General features: G+C 48.2%; 1 protein-coding gene across 3 annotated transcripts in view; it reads right to left on the reverse strand.

The window, feature by feature from the left end:
- The window catches only part of caskin2b (CASK interacting protein 2b), a 127,428-nt gene extending 104,848 nt beyond the window's left edge, over positions 1-22,580 (reverse strand). For all 3 annotated transcript variants that reach the window (XM_085963318.1, XM_085963317.1, XM_085963315.1), the window contains exon 1: positions 22,525-22,580. The gene's annotated coding sequence lies outside the window, so the exon portion shown is untranslated. The remainder of the gene's footprint in view (positions 1-22,524) is intronic.
- Positions 22,581-23,084: the final 504 nt, after the last annotated feature.

The following is a 23,084-nucleotide window of genomic DNA, read 5'->3' on the forward strand; positions in this document are numbered from 1 at the left end:
GACTGAAGGAGATTATGACTTCTACAGGTCCTGGAAAAGACAAAGCTAAAGTAGGAGATGGGTCTCGATTTCAATACAGTGATAAGGTAGTGAGAAGGAAGAGTGTGTCGGACGGGACATTTGAAGCTCAGAATGGGAAAGCTCCCTTTCATGTGAGTGCATGTTTGCTTTAAAAGTGTCACTTCTTCATGCAAGCGTGACTTCAGTGTAAACAGTGATATGCTGAACTGATGGCATGGCAGGTAAATGCACCACCTGGTGTGGTACTGCGCCAAAGACATCCTTGTAAAATTTTAAAGAACGTAAGAACACATGAAATAAGAGCTGGAGTCAGCCATACGGCCCCTCGCACCCGCTCCACCATTCAGTAAAGTCATGGCTGATGATCTACCTCAACTCAACCCTATCCTCATATCCCTTGATTCCCTTAGTGCCCAAAGATCTATCGATTTCAGTCTTAAATATACTCAACGACTGAGCATCCACAGCCCTCTGGGGTAGAGAACTCCAGATTTACAACCCTCTGAGTGAAGAAATTTCTCCTCATCTCAGTCCTAAATGGCCGACCCCTTATCCTGAGATTATGACCCCTAGTTCTAGACTTGTATTTATATAGCGCCTTTCACGTCCTCAGAATGTTCTAAAGCGCTGTACAGCCAATGAACTACTTTTGAAGTGTAGTCACTGTTGTAATGTAGGAAACGCGGCAGCCAATTTGCGCACAACCAGGTCCCACAAACAGCAATAAGATAATGACCAGATTGTAGTGATGTTGGTTGAGGGATAAATATTGGCTAGGACACCGGGGAGAACTCCCCAGCTCTTCTTGGAATAGTACTGTGGGATCTTTAATGTCCATCTGAGAGGGCAGACGTCTCATCTGAAAGATGACACCTCCAACAGTGCAACACTCCCTCAGTACTGCGCTGGAGTGTCAGCCTAGATTATGCACAGCAGCCAAATTAGATGTCTGCAATGCGCTGAGTTGGATGATCTTGATGGCATGGTGGTTGAGGAGACTTTGGTGCCTCTGAGGTGGGAGGAAAGCGAGAGTTCGGTCTGTTCACGATCCAGTGACTGCTGCTGCTGGAGAGTACAGCTAAGTGGATGAGCACAGCATTGGGCTCAGCTGTGATGCCTCTCGCAGTTGATCAGCCTCCTGCCACTCACTGTACCGGCACACACCCGGGGCATTGCCCACTTAGGTGACCTGTCAAAGAACATCTGACGGCTGGTCGAGCACACCCTCGGCCCTTTGAAAGAGGAGGGGGGGAAGGAAAAAAATTCAGAAGGAGGAAAAAAAAAGTGCCATTTCCCAAAAAGAGGGGGGGAAAAAAATCACAAAACCTGCCCCTCCTCCCCCCCACCTTCCTCCCCCTCCTGGTACAATAGTTCCACTTCACCCTGTGGTTGGGGTATCACTCTGCACAATCTTACACCCCTCCCCCCCCCCCACCAACCCCCGTGTCACGCTCCACTCCCGAGGCAGACTCCTGTTTGAACTGCTTTAATCAGGGCCTATTGTTCACAGGCCGACTGCGCGATGACAAACCGTCGACAAGTTCCCGGCCCTCAGCCACTTGCTGCTGAACTCTCCCAGGTTCCAGCATTCATTGGCAGTCACTCACTCAACACCAGAGGAAGAGGTCACAGGCTCAATTAGCCTGCATTGTTACAGACATCCCCTGTATTTACTGAGCCATTTGAATACTATCAAAAATTACATCAGAATACTTCCTTTTATGGTACTAAGCTGCTTAAAGCACGTCGGCTTGAAACGGGCCGATGATGCTTCTTATGGAAAATTACCAACAAATTCTTACTTTCTATTTTTATTAATGTGGTTTCTTTTGTGTGACGTCGAGACTCCAGGGAGCTCCTAGTTTCATTCCTGTTCTTTCTTCAGATTAACAACTGCTGCCTGTATCCTAACTCGCACCAAGTCCCGTTCACCCATCACCCCTGTAAATGTTGACCTACATTGGTTCCTGGTCGACCAACACCTCGATTTTAAAATTCCCATCCTCTTGTTCAAATCCCTCCATGGCTTCGCCCCTCCCTATCTCTATAACCACCTCCAGTCCTACAACCCCCCCCCCCCCCCCCGAGAACTCTGCATTCCTCCAATTCTGGCCTCTTGCGCATCCCTGATTTCCTTCGTCCTTCCATTGGCGGCTGTGTCTTCAGCTGCCTAGGCCCTAAGCTCTGGAATTGCCTCCTTAAACCTCTCCGCCTCTCTCTCCTCCTTTAAGTCGCTCCTGAACACCTACCTCGTCACCTGTCCTAATATCTCCTTATGTGGCTCGGTGTCAGATTTTGTTTAATAATGCTCCTGTGATGCGTCTTGGGACGTTTTAAAGGTGCTATATAAATTCAAGTTGTTGTTGTTCTGTAACTAGTAGTTAGAAAGAGCAGGAGTCTGGCCCAGCCAGACTTGGCCTCTGCTATCCCTCCCTCCCTGCTGGGATGTCTTTGAATGAAAATCACAATCTCCCTGACGGTGTAGCCGAGATCAGGAACTCATCAACAGCTGATGGTTTGCTGCCTTCCTGATGGGAGCTCAACATCACACCCTATGGCAGAGCTGAGGTATCACAGCTTCGAGCCTGGTACAGCCTCGTGACAGCTTCAACACACTGTTGCCACCATGCTGCCCTGATAGAACCGTTTCTACTTTACCTTAGTGCTAGCATTAAGCACTAGCCCCCGCCCTCCCAGGACGTGTACAGGACAACCACCAATCTTAGCCTTGTATCAGCGATTGGATTAGATGAACAGAAGGGGTGTAAAAGACAGTAGTCTTTTCATAAAATATATATTGGAGCGGTGTTGGAGGGCTATTTGTTGGATTAGCCCTCTGAACTGTCAACTTGGGTTATGGATTCAAACTCAACCATGATTGTTGAATTGGAAGTCCCAAGTTTTTGTTGGGTAAGGATATTAAGGGTTACGGAATCAAGGTCGGTAGATGGAGTTATAATACAGATCAGCCATGGTCTAAATAAATGGCGGAACAGGCTCGAGGGGCGGAAAGGCCTCGTCTTGTTTCTATGTCTCCCGACTGTCATTGACTTTGGCCACTGGGCAGCCTCAGTGCTGTGAGCAGGATGCAAGCTGGACTGAAGGTCTCCAAACAGGGAGATTTGGAAGAGATGGAGGACACAGTCAGGAGACGGTGACACATTTCTGGACCTTAGAGAGTAAAGGGAGCCTAGAGAAGGGTCGGTAGTCGGAAAAGACAGCTGGGTTGAGGGGGTCAGATTTTTGAGCTAGTTTCGAAAAGAAAGTAACAGCACCGGAGGAAGGAGAACCATTAATAACATCAGCTGGCATGGGGGCCAGAAGTGCTAGTGAAGTGGTCAGGAGTTGAGTGGGGAGGGAATGAAGGGGCAGGAAGTGGATCTTATGGATAAGGAGACTTGGAAAGCCTACGGAGTGACAGTGGAACAGGGCTGGAGTGAGTGGGAGACAGCGGGAAGACAAGAGGGAGACGCGGGGGAGGGCAGGGGGAATTTCAGGAGCGGGGGAGAAGAAGGGATACTATGGGCAGAGGCAGTAAAAAGAGGCTGTCAATCTTGGACACAAAGTAATCCATGAGCTCATTGCACATGGTACTGGAAGTGAGGCGAGAGGAAAAAGCTTTGAGAAGTCATGTAAAAGAAGAAACTGCCCTGGGAGTGTTTGAAGGGACAGTGTAGAGGGAGCTTTACTCTGTATCTAACCCGTGCTGTACCTGCCCTGGGAGTGTTTGATGAGACAGTGTAGAGGGAGCTTTACTCTGTATCTAACCTGTGCTGTACCTGCCCTGGGAGTGTTTGATGGGACAGTGTAGAGGGAGCTTTACTCTGGATCTAACCCGTGCTGTACCTGCCCTGGGAGTGTTTGATGGGACAGTGTAGAGGGAGCTTTACTCTGTATCTAACCCGTGCTGTACCTGCCCTGGGAGTGTTTGATGGGACAGTGTAGAGGGAGCTTTACTCTGTATCTAACCCGTGCTGTACCTGCCCTGGGAGTGTTTGATGGGACAGTGTAGAGGGAGCTTTACTCTGTATCTAACCCGTGCTGTACCTGCCCTGGGAGTGTTTGATGGGACAGTGTAGAGGGAGGTTTACTCTGTATCTAACCCGTGCTGTACCTGCCCTATGAGTGTTTCATGGGACAGTGTAGAGGGAGCTTTACTCTGTATCTAACCCGTGCTGTACCTGCCCTGGGAGTGTTTGATGGGACAGTGTAGAGGGAGGTTTACTCTGTAGCTAACCCGTGCTGTACCTGCCCTGGGAGTGTTTGATGGGACAGTGTAGAGGGAGCTTTACTCTGTATCTAACCCGTGCTGTACCTGCTCTGGGAGTGTTTGCTGGGACAGTGTAGAGGGAGTAGAGGGAACCACTAACAGCATAGTGGTTAGCACTGTTGCCTCACAGCGCCAGGGACCCGGGTTCAAATCCGGCCTCGGGTGACTGTGTGGAGTTTGCGCATTCTCCCCGTGTTTGCGTGGGTTTACTCCGGGTGCTCCGGTTTCCTCCCACAGTCCAAAGATGTGCGGGTTAGGTTGATTGGCTATGATAAAAAAAAAAATTGACCCCTTAGTGTTAGGCGGATTAAATACGTGGGTTTACGGGGATAGGGTGGGGTAGGGGTTACGGGGATCGGGTGGGATATGTGTCGGTGCAGGCTCGATGGGCCGAAATGGCCTCTATCTGCACTGTGGGGTTTCTGTGATTTCTGTGAGGTTTACTCTGTAGCTAACCCCTGCTGTACCTGCCCTGGGAGTGTTTGATGGGACAGTGTAGAGGGAGCTTTACTCTGGATCTAACACGTGCTGTAGCTGAACAGATTGATGCTAACACTGGGTGCCTGAAATGCTGTACCAACTCCCAGCTCGATGTACAACACCAAAACAGCAATTTCAAGTCTTTTATCCTGCGGACCCCCCCCACTAACAGTACCGGTAACCACCACACAATGTCTACCCCGGAGGTCCCACAAACCGTTAATTAATATCTAAATGAAATAACAACAGAAAATGCTGGAAGCACTCAGCAGGTCAGGCAACAATTGTGGAGAGAGAAACAGTGTTAACGTTTCGGGTCGATGACCCTTCGTCAGAACTGGAAAAGTTGGAGAAGTAACAGATTTTTAAGCAAGTGTGGGGCAGGGACAGGGCCACTTCCTGCCCCTGCCCCACAGTTGCTTAAAAATCTGTTACTTCTCTAACTGTTCCCAGTTCTGACGAAGGGTCACAGACCTGATTCGTTAACTCTGTTTCTCTCTCTTCGATGCTGCCTGACCTGCTGAGTGTTTCCAGCATTTTCTGTTGTTATTTCAGATTTCCAGCATCCGCAGTGTTTTGCTACTAGAATATCTAAATGAATCCTGGCACACGCCAAAGCACTCAACGTAGGGTCAAATCTCGACTGACAAGAACCACGTCCTTTCCAAACACGCTTCATGTAAAGTGATTATCTCCCCACCAGGTGTAACAATCTCAAACACTAACTGAGTCTTTGTTGAAACCTGCAAAATAGCCAGGCTGGGGGGTGGGCGGGAAGGGGCAGGAGAAAAGGGTGAGGGGGAGAACTGACACCACTTCAAATAAAACAAGTTAAAACTTAACCAGAGGCACCGTTTACACGTTGCTCCAGAGCCAACTTGGAATGAAAGCAATCTGTCAGCCAACAATGAGCTCGCCAACAACTCAAAGAGACTGAAACACGTGACCACAATTCACAGATCGTCACGGCCATGTACCTCCGAGACTACACACGCTCGCAACAGGGCGCTGTCTGTCAGCACGTGAAGGCACGATAATCTCTCCTCTCCCGGCTCAGTGGGTAGCGCTCTCGCCTGAGTCAGAAGGTCATGGGTTCAAGCAGCATGCCAGAGACTTGAGCACAAAATCCAGGCCGACACTCCAATGAATGAGAATATGGATTTAAGCTTTATACCCGATTGCCCTCCCCATCCCACACCTAAGGGGCTGTGATCCACACTTAAGGTAAAACCTAGATACCACTAGATTAGACTCACTAACAGGCTGTTTTGTTTCAGTTGCCTGTAGGCCGCAATGTCATAACTTGTGCGTGAGGTAACCCCCCTGGCTCAGTGTCAGGAATGCACTGTTCCCTTCAGTGCTGTTTGTGGTGGTTCTCATTTATTTCTGACATAAAAGCTCCTATTTTTAGGCCTGTGTAAAATAAGACTGCGGCCACAGTGGCAGGTGTTGTGTGAGGGCCTGAGCTGTCACCCCAGCCCCCTTGGTAGATTGTGTGAGATAGAGGTGGGGGGGGTGGGGGGGCGCGGAGACAGAACTGAGAGCTCCGTGGAAATAGTACCAGAGAAACGAAAAGAGAAGAGAGAAGTAAATAAAGAGGCCCAGAGAGATGTAAAGGATGAAGTATAAGGCGAGAGATAAAAAATGAGGAAAAGGCCAATGAGGCGCAGGAAGGGAGCAACCAGAAGAATGGAAGAAATAAATAAAGTCTTTTCACTTGAATTCTTTTTTACGATGGACAGAGGGCAATGGGACAGGTGTCCCCCAGCAAGGTGAGGGAGAGGGGTTACAACAAACAGCCGAAAGCACAACTCACTGACCCTCGAGAGTGGCTGGCTACCCTCTGTCATTGAACCAAACCCAGCACACTGTGGGGCTCAATCTCCGCCCCAACTCCCACCCCTGGCACTCAAATGTTACAGAATTTACAAAATATATATACAAGATAACTGAAGATCAACAGAGAATTTGGAAGCTGATTTTAAACTTCTTTGTCCCTTCTCCATCTTTCTCTCTGATTTCCCCCCCCCTTGCTGTTAACTCTCCTGAATACGATGATTGGTGTTGAACTTCAGTACACCGGGACTCGGTGGCTTTCTAAAGTTTTGCCAAAATTACGGACGGGGGGGGAGGAGCCCAGGCAAGGTTGGGGGTCGCGGAAGTCTTGCTGAATTTAACGACAGGACCACATTATAATTTTTTTCTTCCGTTTCCCTGCATTGTAAAAACGGCAACAAACGCCTGCGTGGCGGGTTGGGGACGTGTTCCCCGATTTTAAATTTTTACCCCCGACCATCATGGGTTGGGGGGTAGGTTAGTATCGAGGCCGATGTTATTAAAAGGGGACCAACTATAGAGACCCTCTTTAAAAGGGCTGCAGGCAGAGACTCCCTCTTTAAAAGGGGTTTGGCTATAGAGACTCGCTCTAACTTAACCCAAAATATAAAGGGGCTGAACTGTGAAGAAAAAAGGCTGTACAGAGAGAAGGTAGTTAAAAAGGGAATGCCAATAAATTATAGAGCATGTTCAATGGTGTAGATAAAAGAAATTAAGAGTATTACTCCAAAGTCAAAGGACATCAACGGAAATTAGTGAAAAGTAAATGTAAACAGATATTAAGAAAAGCGCCTTTATTCTTTAAAGAGTGAGAAATGTTTGGACTAATCGAGCAGGTGGGGTTGTGGAAACAAAACATTGGGGTTATTCAAAATACAACTGATGCTGTAATGGAAGACTTAATGTACCAGAAAGAACATCTTTTATGGGCCAAACTACCTTTTCATGCTACTAATGTTTCTTGTGTTGCTTGGGACAGGCCGAGGGAGAGACTCCTCTTTACCACAACATTTAACTAACTATTCGAGAACAAAAACACAAATAAAACAATTTGGGAATTCAAATCATTTGGCCAGTTCTTTCTGTAAGAGCAGAAAGACACAAAATCCAGAGGGATGTGTGCTCTATCTCGCACCACGTCCCACTCACCATCTTCTTCTTCTTCTTCTTAGGCAGTCCCTCGGAACCGAGGATGACTTGCTTCCACATTAAAAATGAATTCTCAGGTGACTGATGAGTCCAATGCGGGACCTACAGTCTCTGTCACAGGTGGGGCAGATGGTGGTTGAATGGGCGGGAGGGTGGGGTGCTTGGGTTGACGTGCGTTCCTTGCGCTGCTTGCGCTTGGCTTCCGCTTGCTCCCGGTGAAGAGACTCAAGGTGTTCGGCGCCTTCCCGGATGCTTCTCCTTCACTTTGTGCGGTCTTGGGCCAGGGATTCCCAGGTGCCAGTGGGGATGTTGCACTTTTTCAAGGAGGCTTTGAGGGTGTCCTTGAAGCGTTTCCTCTGTTCTCTTGCCGTGTCGGAGCTCCGAGTAGAGCGCTTGTTTTGGGAGTCTCGTATCGGGCATGCGGACGATGTGACCCGTCCATCGGAGCTGATCGAGCGTGGTCAAAGCTTCGATGCTGGGGATGTTGGCCTGCGCGAGAACACTGACGTTGGTGCGCCTATCCTGCCAATGGATTTGCAGGATCTTGCGGAGGCAACCCCGTGCTCGCAGACCTATATTGGCTCTCAGTCACCGAACACCTTGATTTTAAAATTCACATCCTTGTGTTCAAATCTCTCCCTGGCCTCACCCCTCCCAGTAACTTCCACCAGCCCTACAACCCTCCAAATCTCTGCGCTCCTCCAATTCTGTCCCCTTCTCCATCCCCCACTTCCTTCGCTCTACCTTTTAGTCACCTAACCTAATGTTTTCTTTGACTCGGTGTCAATTTCTATCTGACTGCATTCCTATGAAGCGCCTTGGGACGTTAAAGGCGCTATATAAATGCAAGTTGTTGCTGTTGTTGTTGATCGTTGAGCCTGACTTTGTGGGTCCATTTTCTGTCATGAGGCAATCAAATGCCTCCTGTTTTCTAAATATAGCTAATGAACAATCCTAACCAGCGCTCCCATATCAACTTCTCGCAGGAGAAATTTTACAAACAGCAGTTTACCAGCAAATAAGCCCATTAGTTGCACTCAGCAAACCGCAAAAGCCACAAGTCCAAAGGCCTCATGGAAGGTGTCCTTTGAGATGACTTGGCGGCCAGCCAAAAGTCTTCAACATGCATGTTTTACCCAAACCCTAATTGCTGCACGAGCATCTAGCCTATATCTCTGTGGTTCCTGCCCAATTGTAAACCATCCCCTCTAAGTGTTTGGTTCTTTTCTTAATTCCATTGTAACCGAGGGTTGTAACAGGCAGTTGTCCCACCAGCCCTTCTGTCTCCCAAGTTGTGTCTGTTCTTATTCCCTCCTTGTAAAATGCCTTTTCTCATTTAACAAGTGCGGTGATTTTCGTTCCCTGCCACGCTGCTGCAAGAAGCACCGAGAGCAGCCTGTTGCCGGGCCCTTCGGGCATGCTTTCTCTTGCTTTCAACAGAAAGAAATTGTTTGTGTTGATACGGCAAGTTCACATTGATGCCAGGCCAAATAAATAACATTCATCCGTTGACTGAAAAATATAATAGGCTGGAAATTCCGGTCGATGAGGAGGTGGGAAGAGGTTCAACATAATCCCAGCAAGAGGGTGGGCTATAATTGAGTGCAGGATCCGCCAGGTTTCTGCTCATTAAAGGTTCCCCAATAAATTGGGGATGGGCCTGCCCCCTGATGTCTGACTTTTAGCAGCGTGTCTGGGGGTGTTGCCAGGCTACCCCAGGAATTCAGCCCAGCTCACCAACTGACATGCCCAGCAGCACCTGAGAGCAGGCGTAGGTCCCACTCTGGGCCTTACGAAGGCCCCGAATATTGCAGGAAAAATCGATGCCCCTTTGCAAGGTGGGGCATTTAAGAAAAACGTTGTTGCTATTTTTATTCGGCCCATACCAAACCTGAATTGCCATCTTGCTGCTCTGACTTCCATTTTTTCATCAAGGCTGTTACTCGGCTACAGGCACGGGTGTCCACTGCAAGGATATAAATGCCCCACCCCCACAATTCTCGCCTTATATGTTCTTGTTGTTGACTGGAGGCACTGACTGGTTAGGAACCAACGCTGTACCTGACCTGCAAGTTCTTTCTTTCTTTTTCCCATTAGATGAATGAATAATAAAAAAGTGAAGGTGAACAACATCTCTCAATCTCCAAGAGTTCTTCCAACATTCCTGACCAGGACTCATATAAAATAATTAAGCGTCCCCATTGCCTCAGTAGGTAAATGAACTATGCGGTGTCATACTGACCCACACAGACTAGCAAGGTCCCACGTTTTATTCCTCAGTCTTTGTTGAGTTATTGATCTCTGCTAGTCCGGCAGTGAAGGTCCTACAATTGGCCACAAAAGGGTCCTTCTCCTAACCACTCTTGTCCCCTCCGTAGTGCTAGGATGGCGAGGGCAGTTTGAGCATAGGGTTTGAACACAACCCCTTTCTCTGACCCCACCTGTAAGAAAATTACCCATTCGATTCATTTTTTTGTAGGGACTGTCATAAATCTCATCATCGAGAAACTACCTGTGAAGTGACACTGGACGGCCAGCTGGTGGCGCCGTCCAAGGTGTATAAATACTTGGGCGTTGGCCCCAGCTTTCCAGGGACATTTTGTAAAGACAAGGAGCTAGTGAAATAAAACTAGACCTCCATGTTCTGAAACAAGTTGATTAAAGTCTTGCTTTACGCTCAAACCAAGTGCGTAGTGAGTTTTATTACGTCAGGAACATTGCAGTTTGAAACCTGTTTGTCATCTGATGCAGGCGTTCTCAAACTAGGGGTCCGCGAGTAGATTTCAGGGGGTCCACCAGTTGGTTTGTCCCATCAATATACAGGGGAGATGACTGATGTTTATGGCATGGAGAAACAGAGGAAAAAGCACAGTCGATGCACGGTGTCATCCAGTTCTGATGAAAGGCCACTGACCTGAAGCGTTAACTCTGTTTCTCTCTCCACAGATGCTGCCTGACCTGCTGAATATTCCCAGCGTTTTCTGTTTTTATTTCAGATTTCCAGCATCTGCAGTATTTCTCTGATGTAAATTTAGGACATAATAATTTCTTCTTTGCATTTACGTAAGGTGTAATAGAGCTATTAATAACTAATTTTTATACAGAAAAAAAGCTTTTGTTGTGTTACAGGGGGTCAGCGGAATTTGTATAACACGGGAGGGGGGCGGGGGGGTGGGGGGGAGCGAGGAAGCAAAAAGGTTGCGAACCCCTGATCTGAGGAATAAAATATTTCATCCTTTCTGATTTTCAAACTCAGCCAGCTCTGCGAAGGGCTGACGGGATTTCAGAGGTTGTGGTCACCATTAATTCTGTTTCTTTTTTAAACACTTCATTAAAGTCTTTGTAAGGATGTCAACACCAGGAAGAAGTGTCCCAGGCTGTCAGTTACGGGCCTTGGCCCCTCCCTCTCCGTCTCTACGCCTTTGATACTTTCAGCCCTGAACCTGGGCTTAGTTACCGGGTCTGGAGCTGTGATGAGCTGGATAAATGCAGCCCATTGTTCTGACAGGGGCTTCTCACAGCCTTGGCTCTGTCCTCAAGGGTTCAACTGTCAGCCGGAGGGCTGGGAACTAAACTGACACAGGAGCCCTGTAATTCACACTCCTTCAGAGCAAAGAAAGACACGGAAAGAGAGGCAGAGAGCGAGAGAGAGAGAGAGAGCTGGACCATTTCCCATTACCTCACCGCCATGACAGCCTTCAGTGCTGTGGAGAGAGAGGAGGAAGGAAGGAAAGAAGGGAAAAAGGGTGAGTGAAAGAAAGAGTGAGAGTGATGGAAAGAGTGTTAAAAAGAGAGAAATAAATAGAGAAAGAAAGAGAATGAGGGATAAAAAGTGATAGAAAGAAAGAAATAGAGAAAGAGAAAGAAATAACAAACTTGTCTTTCTGTAGCACCTTTCATGACCTTAGGACATCCCAAAGCGCTTCACAGCCAATGAATTACTTTATGAAGTGCAGTCACTGTTGTAATGTAGGAAACGCAACAATTTGCGCACAGTAAGCCCTCAAAATCTGAAGCTAGGCAGACAAGCCGTGCGGAACATGGAGCCTCCTATGTAATCCAAAAGCCCGTCCTTGGCTCCATTACGGCAAAACTCTCCGGCAACGGCTTGGCCCAGCTTCAGCGGGAGTGGGATAAGGTTCACCAGGCGGCGTCGCCAGGGCGATTGAGAACCAACCAGGAAGCCGATTCACACGCACTCCTTCGCGAGCGGCATTACCAGCAACAGAAAGAAATTCTGCCACATCCGGCTGCCGTTTTGTCTGGCTTTATTCCCGGTCCCCCGACCCACTCTGCTCTGACTGCTGCAGACGGAGCTTCAATCTCAGACACTGGGAGAGAGGTCCAAGAGCCAAAACCACAGCGCTTGTTTGCCTGTTGCTGTTGGTGCTGTGAAAACCCTCCACACAATGTGAACGGAGCAGACTGCAAGACACCAGGGGACAACACCATGCTTGTTAGGGTGTCCAATCCCTTCCGTCAGTGATTTACTTAGAGATCTACAGGGTATGGTGGCCCAGTGGTTGATGGTACTGGACAACCCAGAGGTCTTAAATTCAAATTCAACCATGACAAGTTGTCATTTGTGGGCTGGGTCAAGGAAAATTACCGTAAGAAACTGCTGGTTTCATAGAATCATGCAGCACAGAAAGAGGCCATTTGGCCTATCGTGCCTGTATCGACTGTTTGAAAGAGCTGTCCAATTACAGGAAACTTTGGTTTATCCGGAGGTTATATGTCCGGAATACTCGATCTAACGGCAAAAATCAGGAGCCATTTTCTGTAAGTTTTTTTAGTTCTCGTTGCTTTTTTTTTTCCTAGTCAGGCACTGCAAGGTCTGTAGCTATAGCAACAGCTTCAGCTAGAGACGCTTGCAGCTGCAGCCGACTGTTTAGAAGCTGTTGCTAAGCAACAGTGTTTGTTGTCAGATACGGAGATGAAAACCTCCGTATGCTTCAACATTAACTTTGTATGTCCGGCAGTTTTGATAGATCGGCAACAGCTCGGTCCCGTCGGTGCCGGATATCACAAAGTTTCCTGTAGTCCCACTCCCCTGCTCTTAACCCATAGCCTTGCAAATTTTTCCTTTTCAAATATTTATCCAATTCCCTTGTGAAAGTTACTATTGAATCTGCTTCCATCACCCTTTCAGCCAGCGCATTCCAGATCATAACAACTTGCTGCGTAAAAAAAATTCTCATCTCTTTTTTTTTGCCAATTATCTTAAATCTGTGTCCTTACCGACCCTTGAAAAAAGGTCAACTGGTTCACTATTGTCTTTCAGGGAAGTGACCTGCCATCCTATCTGGTCTGGCCCTACATGTGGCTCCAGTCCCACACTCTGTGGTTGACTCTTAATGCCCTCCGAGCCACCAATAAATGCCCCCTAGCCAGTGTCGCCCGCCTCCCGAGAACATATATAAAAAGAACATCCATTGCTCGTCACTGCGGTTGTCAGGCGAACATTCAACAACAACATCTTGCATTTATATAGCGCCTTTAACGTAGTAAAACGTCCCAAGGCATGTAACCAGACAAAAACTGACACCAAGCCACTTAAGGAGACATTAGAACAGGTGACCAATAGCTTGGTCAAAGAGGGAAGTTTTAAGGAGCGTCTTAAAGGAGGAGAGAGGGGTAGAGAGGTGGAGAGGTTTAGGCAGGGAAGCTTAGGGCCTCGGCAGCTGAAGGCACGATTGTGCTTGCACCAACTAGCAAACGCCTTGCTGAGAATTAGTTCTACTAGCTCTAGAGTATTTTTAAAGCTTATGGGCACGTGTGTAAATTGCACTGGAATACATCATGAAGTGTGAGGACAACACTGGATAATGAATTACAGGATGCCCAACCTGGTAAACAAAACCAGTTTGCAGTTATAATGGAGTTGGGTCTACACAAGGGCTGACATTCTCCAGTGATGGAGACAACTCATACTAGGCTGTGATTCCACCGCTACCAGCATCCCTTTGATACCTTGGCTATTCTTCATGTGTAAAGCTAGGCAGTGTCAGCTGTGGCTCAGGGGGTAGCACTCTCACCTCCGAGTCAGAAGGTTGTGGGTCTCAAGTCCCACTCCAGAGACTTGAGCACAAAAATCTAGGCTGACACTCCAATGCAGTGTTGAGAGAGTGCTGCACTGTCGGAGGTGCCGTCTTTTGGATGAGATGGTAAACCGAGGTCCCGTCTGCTCTCTCAGGTGGACGTGAAAGATCCCAGGGCACTATTTCGAAGAAGAGCAGGGGAGTTATCCCTGGTGTCCTGGCCAATATTTATCCCTCAATCAACATCGCTAAAAAACAGATTATCTGGTCATTATCACATTGCTGTTTGTGGGAGCTTGCTGTGCACAAATTGGCTGCCGCATTTCCTACATTACAAGAGTGACTACATTTCAAAAGTACTTCATTGGCTATAAAGTGCTTTGGGACGTCCGGTGGTTGTGAAAGGCGCTATATAAAGACAAGTCTTTCTTTTCTTTCTTTTCATTCCTGTGCCTAAACAAGCGGCTGTGACGTGTCTGAACGACTATCGACCTGTCGCACTCACACCCATCATAATGAAGTGTTTCGAGAGACTGGTCTTAGCCCACATCAAAGCCAGTGTTCCTGCCTCCCTTGACCAACACCAGTTTGCCTATTGGGCAAACAGATCAGCGGAGGATGCAATCACAACTGCTCTACACTCGGCACTGAATCACCTAGATGGTAAGGAGACCTACATCAGAATGTTGTTTTCGACTACAGCTCAGCATTCAACACTATCATCCCCAACAAGCTGGCCACCAAACTCCAAACTCTTGGCCTGAACACTTCCCTCTGCAACTGGACCCTGGACTTCCTAACAAACAGACCCCAGTCTGTCAAATTAGGCAACCACACCTCCCCCCCCCTGACCCTGAACACGGGGGCCCCACAAGGATGTGTGCTGAGCCCCCTCCTCTACTCCCTCTTCACCCACGACTGTGTGGCTGTTAATGGTTCCAACACCATCATCAAGTTTGCAGATGATACCACGGTAGTAGGCCAGATCACCAACAACGATGAGTCAGCCTACAGGGAGGAGGTCCAGCATCTCGTGAAGTGGTGCGCCGACAACAACCTGGCCCTTAACACCAAGAAAACAAAGGAAATAATCGTGGACTTCAGGAAGTCCAAAGGCGGAAGTCACCCCCCCATCCACATCAATGGGGCGGAGGTGGAAAGGGTGGCCAGCTTTAAGTTCCTCGGGGTCCACATCACGGAAGACCTCTCCTGGTCCCTCAACACCTCCTCTCTGGTGAAGAAGGCCCAGCAGCGCCTATATTTCTTGAGGAGGCTGAAGGGATGTAATCTGTCACCCCCGAACCTCTCTAACTTCTACCGCTGCACTATAGAGAGCATCCTGACAAACTGTATCACGGTATGGTACGGCAGCTGTAGCTCCCATGACCGGAAAGCCCTGCAGCGGGTAGTCAAAACTGCCCAACGCATTACCGGCACCCGGCTACCGACCATAGAACATATATATCAGAAACGCTGCCTACGGAGGGCACGGTCCATCATCAAAGACCCTACCCACCCCAACCACAGTCTGTTCGCCCTCCTACCATCTGGAAGACGCTACAGATGCATTCGCACCCGTACGACCAGATTTAGGAACAGCTTCTTTCCCAGGGCTGTCATCCTACTGAATTCCACAAATAAACACTAAAGCCTGCACATCTGCCGATGCACTTTATTATGGTCATATTTATGCTAATATATATGTACAAATGTATGTTGAAATGTTTAAGTGTCCTAATCCAAATTGTACACTCTCGGGAGCCGCAAGCCTACATTTCGTTGTACTGCACTTGTGCACTAACAATGACAATAAAAGTTGATTTGATTTGATTTGATTGAGCGGTAGACTATTCAACCGGGAAAGGTATCACCGATGATTCCATTCTGTCCTCCCCGACCATACACAGACCAACACTGCACTTTCCGGCAGTGATTAACAGCGGGATCTCTGGCTGTTTTCCCGCTCTCTCTCTCTGGCCCAGGGCCTAATAAGCAAACTACCCCATCCACCGAGGTGATCTTTCTTCCAGCGCCTTGTGAGTTCACGACAAGAGAATTTACACAGCACTCAGTGAGAGCTGTGTCAGTAAGAGTGCTGTTTGTTTAGGTCTCTCTCTCGCGCACTTGAAATATCGCACTTCCCCGGCACCACACTGACAGCTGTCTGAAGGAAAGCTTCACCACACTGTAAAAAAACAGCCCTTAGGCCCCATTCAACCACATGTTGGGATATCACACTGGAATAAAGGAGCTCCATTATTTTGCTGTCCTGGCTTGTGCAGCCTCAGAGTTAACTACTTCAAATTCCACCCTACAAGACACAGCCTGACTACATCTTACATCATTTGCTTTAGCTGCTATCTAAAGTCTCGTAGACCCAAAAAAATAACAGGCTAAGAAGTCCTGATTACATATCCATAAACACTTCATTCCTCAATTGGTCCTAGAATCAACAACAACAACTTAGAAACATAGAAGATAGGAGCAGGAGTAGGCCATTCGGCCCCTCGAGCCTGCTCCGCCATTCAATGAGATCATGGCTGATCATCCAAATTCAGTACCCTGTCCCTGCCTTCTCCCCATATCCCTTGATCCCTTTAGCCTTAAGAAATATATCTAACTCGTTCTTGAATATATTTAATGAATTGGCCTCCACTGCCTTCTTTGGTAGAGAATTCCACAGGTTCACCACTCTCTGGGTGAAGAAATTCCTCCTCATCTCTGTCCTAAATGGCTTACCCCTTATCCTTAGACTGTGACCCCTGGTTCTGGACTCCCCGACCATCGGGAACATCCTTCCTGCATCTAGTCTGTCTAGTCCTGTTAGAATTTTATAAGTTTCAATGAGATCCCCTCTCATTCTTCTAAACTCCAGCGAGTACAAGCCCAATCGACCCAATCTCTCCACATACGTCATTCCTGCCATCCCAGGTATCAGCCTGGTGAATTTATATAGCGCATTTAATGTAGCAAAACATCCCAAGGCGCTTAACAAGAGCAATATTAATAAAAACACCGAGCCACAGAAGGAGATATCAGGACAGATGACCAAAAGCTTGGTCAAAGAGGTAAGCTTTAAGGAGCGTCTTAAAGGATGAAAGAGGTAGAGAGGTGGAGAGGTTGAGGGAAGGAATTAGAGAGCTTAGGCAGCTGAAGGTACGGCCGCCAATGGTGGAACGATTAAAATCGGGGATGCGCAAGAGGCCAGAATTGGAGGAGCGCAGAGATCTCAGAGGATTGTAGGGCTGGAGGAGGTTACAGAGATAGGGAGGGGGCGAGGCCATGGAGGGATTTGAAAACAAGGATGAGAATCATGGAATTCTGCAGCACAGAAGGAGGCCATTTGGCCCATCATGCCTGTCCTATCCCCTACCCTTTCCCCATACCCATTTGAATGTTTATTTTTCAGATTTTCCCTTTTAAAAGCTATTCCACGTCTTAACCCTCTATGTAAAAAAAATACTGTTCCCCTCCCACCCGCCCAAAACCTCTCCCATCGTTCTTTTGGTGATGACCTTCACTGTCTGGCCTCCAGTTACCAACTCACTGGCCAGTGGAAATTGTTATTCTCCACTTAATAAAATCCCTAATAATTTTGGGAAACTCCCATCAGTTGCTTTTTAACCTTCTCTGGTCTTTCTCATTTTGAGGCTTCTTCAAGATACCGCAAAGTGTCAGTAGGCTTGCCTACTTATCCGTTTGGTAAGATCAATGTGTAGTACTGGTCACCAAAGGCAATCGAGAGCTGATTGGTCATGGTGAAGAAAGACTTGTATTTATGTAGCGCCTTTCACGACTTCAGGACATCCCAAAGCGCTTCACAGCCAATGAAGTATTATTTGAAATGTAGTCACTGTTGTAATCTAGGGAAACGTGGCATCTAATTTGTGCACAGCAAGCTCCCACAAATGACAATGATGTAAATGACCAGATAATCTGTTTTAGTGATGTTGGTTGAGGGATAAATATTGGCCAGGACACCGGGGCGAACTCTTCGAATAGTGCCATGGGATCTTTTACATCCACCTAAGAAGGTACAGGAAACTCTCGATTTACCGGCACCTAAATAACCGGAAATCTCGGTTAACCGGCAAAATTCAGGAGTAGGTTCAGGTAAGTTTTACTTCATATTGTACTTGCCTTCCTCGATCTGTTGCTGTGCAAGGGTGTGGCTGCAGCTGTTGCTAAGCTACAGAGATGCTTGGAACTTGTGGCCATTGTTCTGCACCTGTTGCTAAGCAACAGGGTTTGTTGCTTCATACGGAGCTCTCAGCTCTCCGTATCTTTTAACTATAGCTCTCGGTTATCCGGAATTTTTGATGAACCGGCACCACGTCGGTCCCGTCGGTGCCGGATAAAAAAGAGTTTCCTGTAGACGAGGCCTCAGTTTAACATCTCATCCGAAAGACAGCTCCTTTGACAGTGCAGCATTCCCTCCGAGCTGCACTGGAATGTCAGCTTGGATTATGCACTTGGATCTCTAGAGTGGGACCTTGTGACTCAGAGACAAGAGTGCTACCATTGGGCCATAGCTGCAAGGTAGAAGTGTATACTGGGAATGGTTTGGTCGAGGCAGAGGTGCATGCTGGAAAATGTAGTCATCATTTGTGAACGGTGGCCAGCGGTGACTTTTCTTTCATTACTCACAAGAGCTGACTATTATGGCCAGGTGTGGGCTCGAGCAGGGGAAAGAGGGCAGTTTAGGACCTCAACTCCCGAAACAGGTGGGCATCGCTGTACCATTGCACTGATCGCCTTTTCCTGTCAGGACATTAAGGTGCGCGGCATCGCTGCCCACTGACACACCAGGAGTTCAACCGCCCCTTTAAGTATCAGATTGCCGGGATTCCTAACTCATGACACCAGGCTTCCTGCGGGTTTGCTTTATGTTCACCTTTACATAGTGAGCAGGAACAGACTCGAGGCTCGGCCTAGACACTGACAGTTGATGCGTGGACTGTGTGTTTGTTTAAATATTTTCAAATCTGAGTCAGCCTCCTCGGGCAAAGATCCTTTGCAGCAGCTCGCGGACAGTCCGTGTGCTGCCTCGTCTCCCTGATCCCATCTGTAAACAGCTGTCTCACGCTATGACAAGCTGTCCAATCAGGTCCAGGGCAAACCAAAAGAAAGAAAGTACTTGTATATTTATATAGCACCTTTCATGACCTCAGACGTCCCAAAGACCTTTACAGCCAATTAATTACTGTTTGAAGTGTAGTCCCTGTTGTAATGTAGGGAACACATGTAAAAGATCCCATGATACTTTTTCGAAGAAGAACAGGGGAGTTCTCCCCAGTGTCCTGGCCAATATTTATCCCTCAACCAACATCATTAAAACAGGTTATCTGGTCGTTCATCTCATTTCTGTTTGTGGGACCTTGCTGTGCGCAAATTGGCTGCCACGTTTCCTACATTACAACAGTGACTACACTTCTAAAGTACTTCATTGGCTGTAAAGCGCTTTGGGACGTCCTGAGGTCGTGAAAGGCGCTACAGAACTGCAAGTCTGTCTTTTTTCTTTTCACTTGTTCCTTTATTAGTTGGGCAGCAAGAAAAGCAGAGGGAACAGCACCGAATCCCAGCTTGGTCTTAATCCCACCGCCGGGCAGGAGATTCAGCGACACACATGGGGAAGTAAATCTGTTGAGGACCACAAGTGAAGAACTAACACTCGCTGTCTAGATAACAGGAGAAAAACAGTCACGTGGGCAAAGCACCAGACTGTGGACACCACCGGATGGACCACCACCTTTTGGGGAGTCCGAGAAATCTACTGGAGCTCGATGTGACGGTACTTCTGCGCTCTGTTGCTGGGTAGATCTCAGATGCATGGCAACAGAAAGTGATGTGGAGGAACTCCATTCCATTCACTGAAGTGGAACAGGAGGCTTCTCTCTGTCTAGCCCCCCCACATTTTTTCTTTTGCTTCTCCCAGACTTCTCGCAATTCTACCCGTGGGTTTCCACCCATGTTGCTTTCTTATAGGACGCCAGGAGACTCTCTCCACGGATGCTGCCTGGCCTGCTGAGTATTTCCAGCATTTTCTGTTGTTATTTCAGATTTCCAGCATCCGCAGTATTGTGCAATGACATAAAGGAACTGCTTGGAGATGAAATCTCCCTCGGATTTCCTCTCTTTCCCTGTGGAGAAATGCCGGGTTAGCCCGGGACGAGGGTGCTGAGATCAGGAGCCGAGCAGACCCGCATCCCGCCCGCCCACGGGCCTCCTCTTCCCTACAGGCGTGCTCCACATCCCGAGCCAGCACACGGTCTGCTCTTAGTCCCTCCTCTGTTCTCTGAGCGTACAATCAGACAGACGACCACAAAGTTTCCGTTTACCCTCCACTCTGCCTCCCAGCACTGACTCATCTCTCAGGCCCCACAAGAGAGAGATTAGTCAGAAACACTGCTCCATCTTGTCCTTCCCAACCTGCCACCTGCAGCCCGCTCCGCTGTGAGTCATGCAGACAGATGTCAGGAGATTGAACGACTTGTTCAGCAGCTGTCCCATAATTAACTGAATGGCCGGCTATGAAATTTCCCCGCTGTTCAGTAACAAAACCGCAGTGAAACTTGGAAACTGGACATGCATCCAAAAGGACACTGGAGCTGCTGTGAAAAAGAGCAGCCAGAGGCCCTCCAGCCCGGCCTCTCCCGCTTGACGGGCCATTCCAATTCCCAACCTAGCAGTCCGGAGGTGCTAGGAGGCTGCTGGCAGCTCCTTTCCGCAGCCTACACTCGGAAGGGACGGGCCACTACCTCTGCGGCCCACTTCCGCTTAGCGACACTCTTTTGTGAGCATCCACTAGGCAGAAACCCAGGAACACGACACTGGCGGAAGTTTTGAGCTCAAACGCACTGCAATCCCATGTTTGTGGCCGAACCTTCCCGCCTGTGACGGGGGAGTTAGCTTAACGCAGCACGCTGCCCAGTAAGGGTACAAAACAGTAACCACAGCAACCCTAGACTACTGAATTACATAGAATTTACAGCACAGAGACAGGCCATTCGGCCCAACTGGTCCATGCTGGTGTTTCTGCTCCACACGAGCCTCCTCCCACCCTACTTCATCTCACCCTATCAGCATATCCTTCTATTCCTTTCTCCCTCATGTATTTATCTAGCTTCCCCTTAAAGGCATCTATGCTATTCACCTCAACTACTCCCTGTGGTAGCGAGTTCCACATTCTCACCACTCTCTGGGTAAAGAGGTTTCTCCTGAATCCTTTATTGGATTTATTGCTGACTATCTTCTATCATGACCATTACTTTTACTACATAACCAGTGCTAACACAGCAGCTCTGGTGGAATCTGCAGCATCGGGAACAATGGGGAAACATCTGCGCATCAGAATTGAATTCTTGTTCTATTGTTGAGAGGCTCATTGAAAGGCCAAGGCCCACAGCACAGAAAAGCACCACAGGGAAAGACTGGAGGAATAAAAAAAAAACGGCCATAGCCCGTGTTCCTGACCGCTATCCTGCCGGAAGGTGAAGGTCCATGGGAATCGGATGAGGAGTGGATCGGTCGCGATACCCACCATGGTTGAATATTCTGCCGACACTCACTGTTTGGGCTCGCACATGAAGGACGGCCCGCTTGGTCGAGGTAGTGGATGTTAAGTCTCAAGAGTTTAATAACCTTGCTTGTATAGCAATTAAATGAGTACGCAGGAGACAGAGTTCAGTTCACAGCCATTACTTTCCAGAATCTTCTCAACCCAATGCACTCTATTTCCCATAGTGCATTGCACATCACAACTATGTGGGACAATTCAAATACAACATTCAAAATACACAACAGTGGACAGCAGCCAGCACACGGGGAACTGTACCCCCGCCCAGTACGTGTCAGCGCCGTCGGGAAAAGAGGTCCGGCATTTCGGACACTTCTTTCAGCTTCTGACATGCAGCTGAAGGAAACTGTAAAAAAAAATCTGAAACTGCTGGAAACACGCAGGAGGTCAGTCAGCAGCGAAAAGACAGGCTAATGTTCCACGTGTCAGCCCTTCAGCAGAACCTGTCTTACAGCCGACACACAAACATTGTCTCTTTTCAGATATTGACAGACCTGCTGGTTATTTCCAGCAGGTCTCTTTTTATGTTTTCGAAAGTCATGTCCAGCAGTCAGACTTCATTTCAGCATTTGTCAATGTTCTGTCTCTCGTTTCTTTGATAAGATTGGGTACCTCCAGTAAATATGACGGCACGCTGGCTCACAAAAATAAAAGGCTGTGGATGCTGGGGGGAACAAATGGTGCTTTCAAGACAGAGGTTGACAGATTTTTTGTTGAGTAAGGGTATCAAGGGATACGGAGCAACAGCTAAATGGAGTTCAGATACAGATCCAATTGAATGGTGGAGCAGGCTAGAGGGGCTGAATGGCCTTCTTGTGTCCCTAACTTTGATCATTTCTGTCTTATATACTGAAGCCCGAGGGTCTGAGTCGACCTTAACTCTAAGGGACTGTGTAATGCAGGTCCTGCTCCAAATCTAACAGCTCATTTTATTTTCATGGAGATGGAAACAACAGCACATAAACAAATACTGGGAAAACACTTGTCACGCTTTCCCGAATAAAGGTGATGCCCTCTTCAGATAACCAGTACGAGCCGTTTAAAGAGGTTGAAACTGTTGCCTGGGGTGTTCCTTTATCCCGCAGCCCAGATTGATTTACGGCACTGAGGGGTGGCGGGGTTAATGTGAACAGGATGTTGTCGGTACTCACCCGTCCGAATCCTGGTAATTAACGTTCAGCCTTTTTGTGGAGCCCAGGAGCTCTGTAATTGGAGAAAGAGAAAAGTGAATGAGACAGGAGGACACTAACTCTGTTAATGAGATAGTGAGACACAATAACTGCTAGAGAGAGACACACACACACACTACCTCTGTTAGAGAGAGTGATAGACACGGGAGATTTTTTACTTCACGACGCGCTGGGAGAGCAGGGTGTCCGGCAGCGCACGGAAACCCGGAAATCTCGGTTTCCCCGCACGCTGTGGAGGTTTAACTCCACAGTGTGTGTCTTCTGATATTGACAGGTTCCCCGCCCGGAAGTCAGCCTGATTGACAGGCTTGGCTTCCAGTTGGGTGGGCAACGCTCCGGAGGAGGCCGCAGGACCAGGTAGGTCCGATCCAGTGGGAGGATCTGATCCGGATCCCGGGGGAGGGGTCCGATCCCCGATCCCGGGGGAGGGGCCCAATCCGGGGTGGGGGGGTGGGTGGTGGGTCTGATGGTGGGGGAGCTTAGGAGTGCTCCCCGACACCGTCCTCACCTCACTGCAATTG

Source organism: Somniosus microcephalus, chromosome 21 (assembly GCF_052327205.1).
Source record: "Somniosus microcephalus isolate GS21.2 chromosome 21, FLI_Smic_1.0, whole genome shotgun sequence".
NCBI classification, from domain to species: Eukaryota; Metazoa; Chordata; class Chondrichthyes; order Squaliformes; family Somniosidae; genus Somniosus; species Somniosus microcephalus.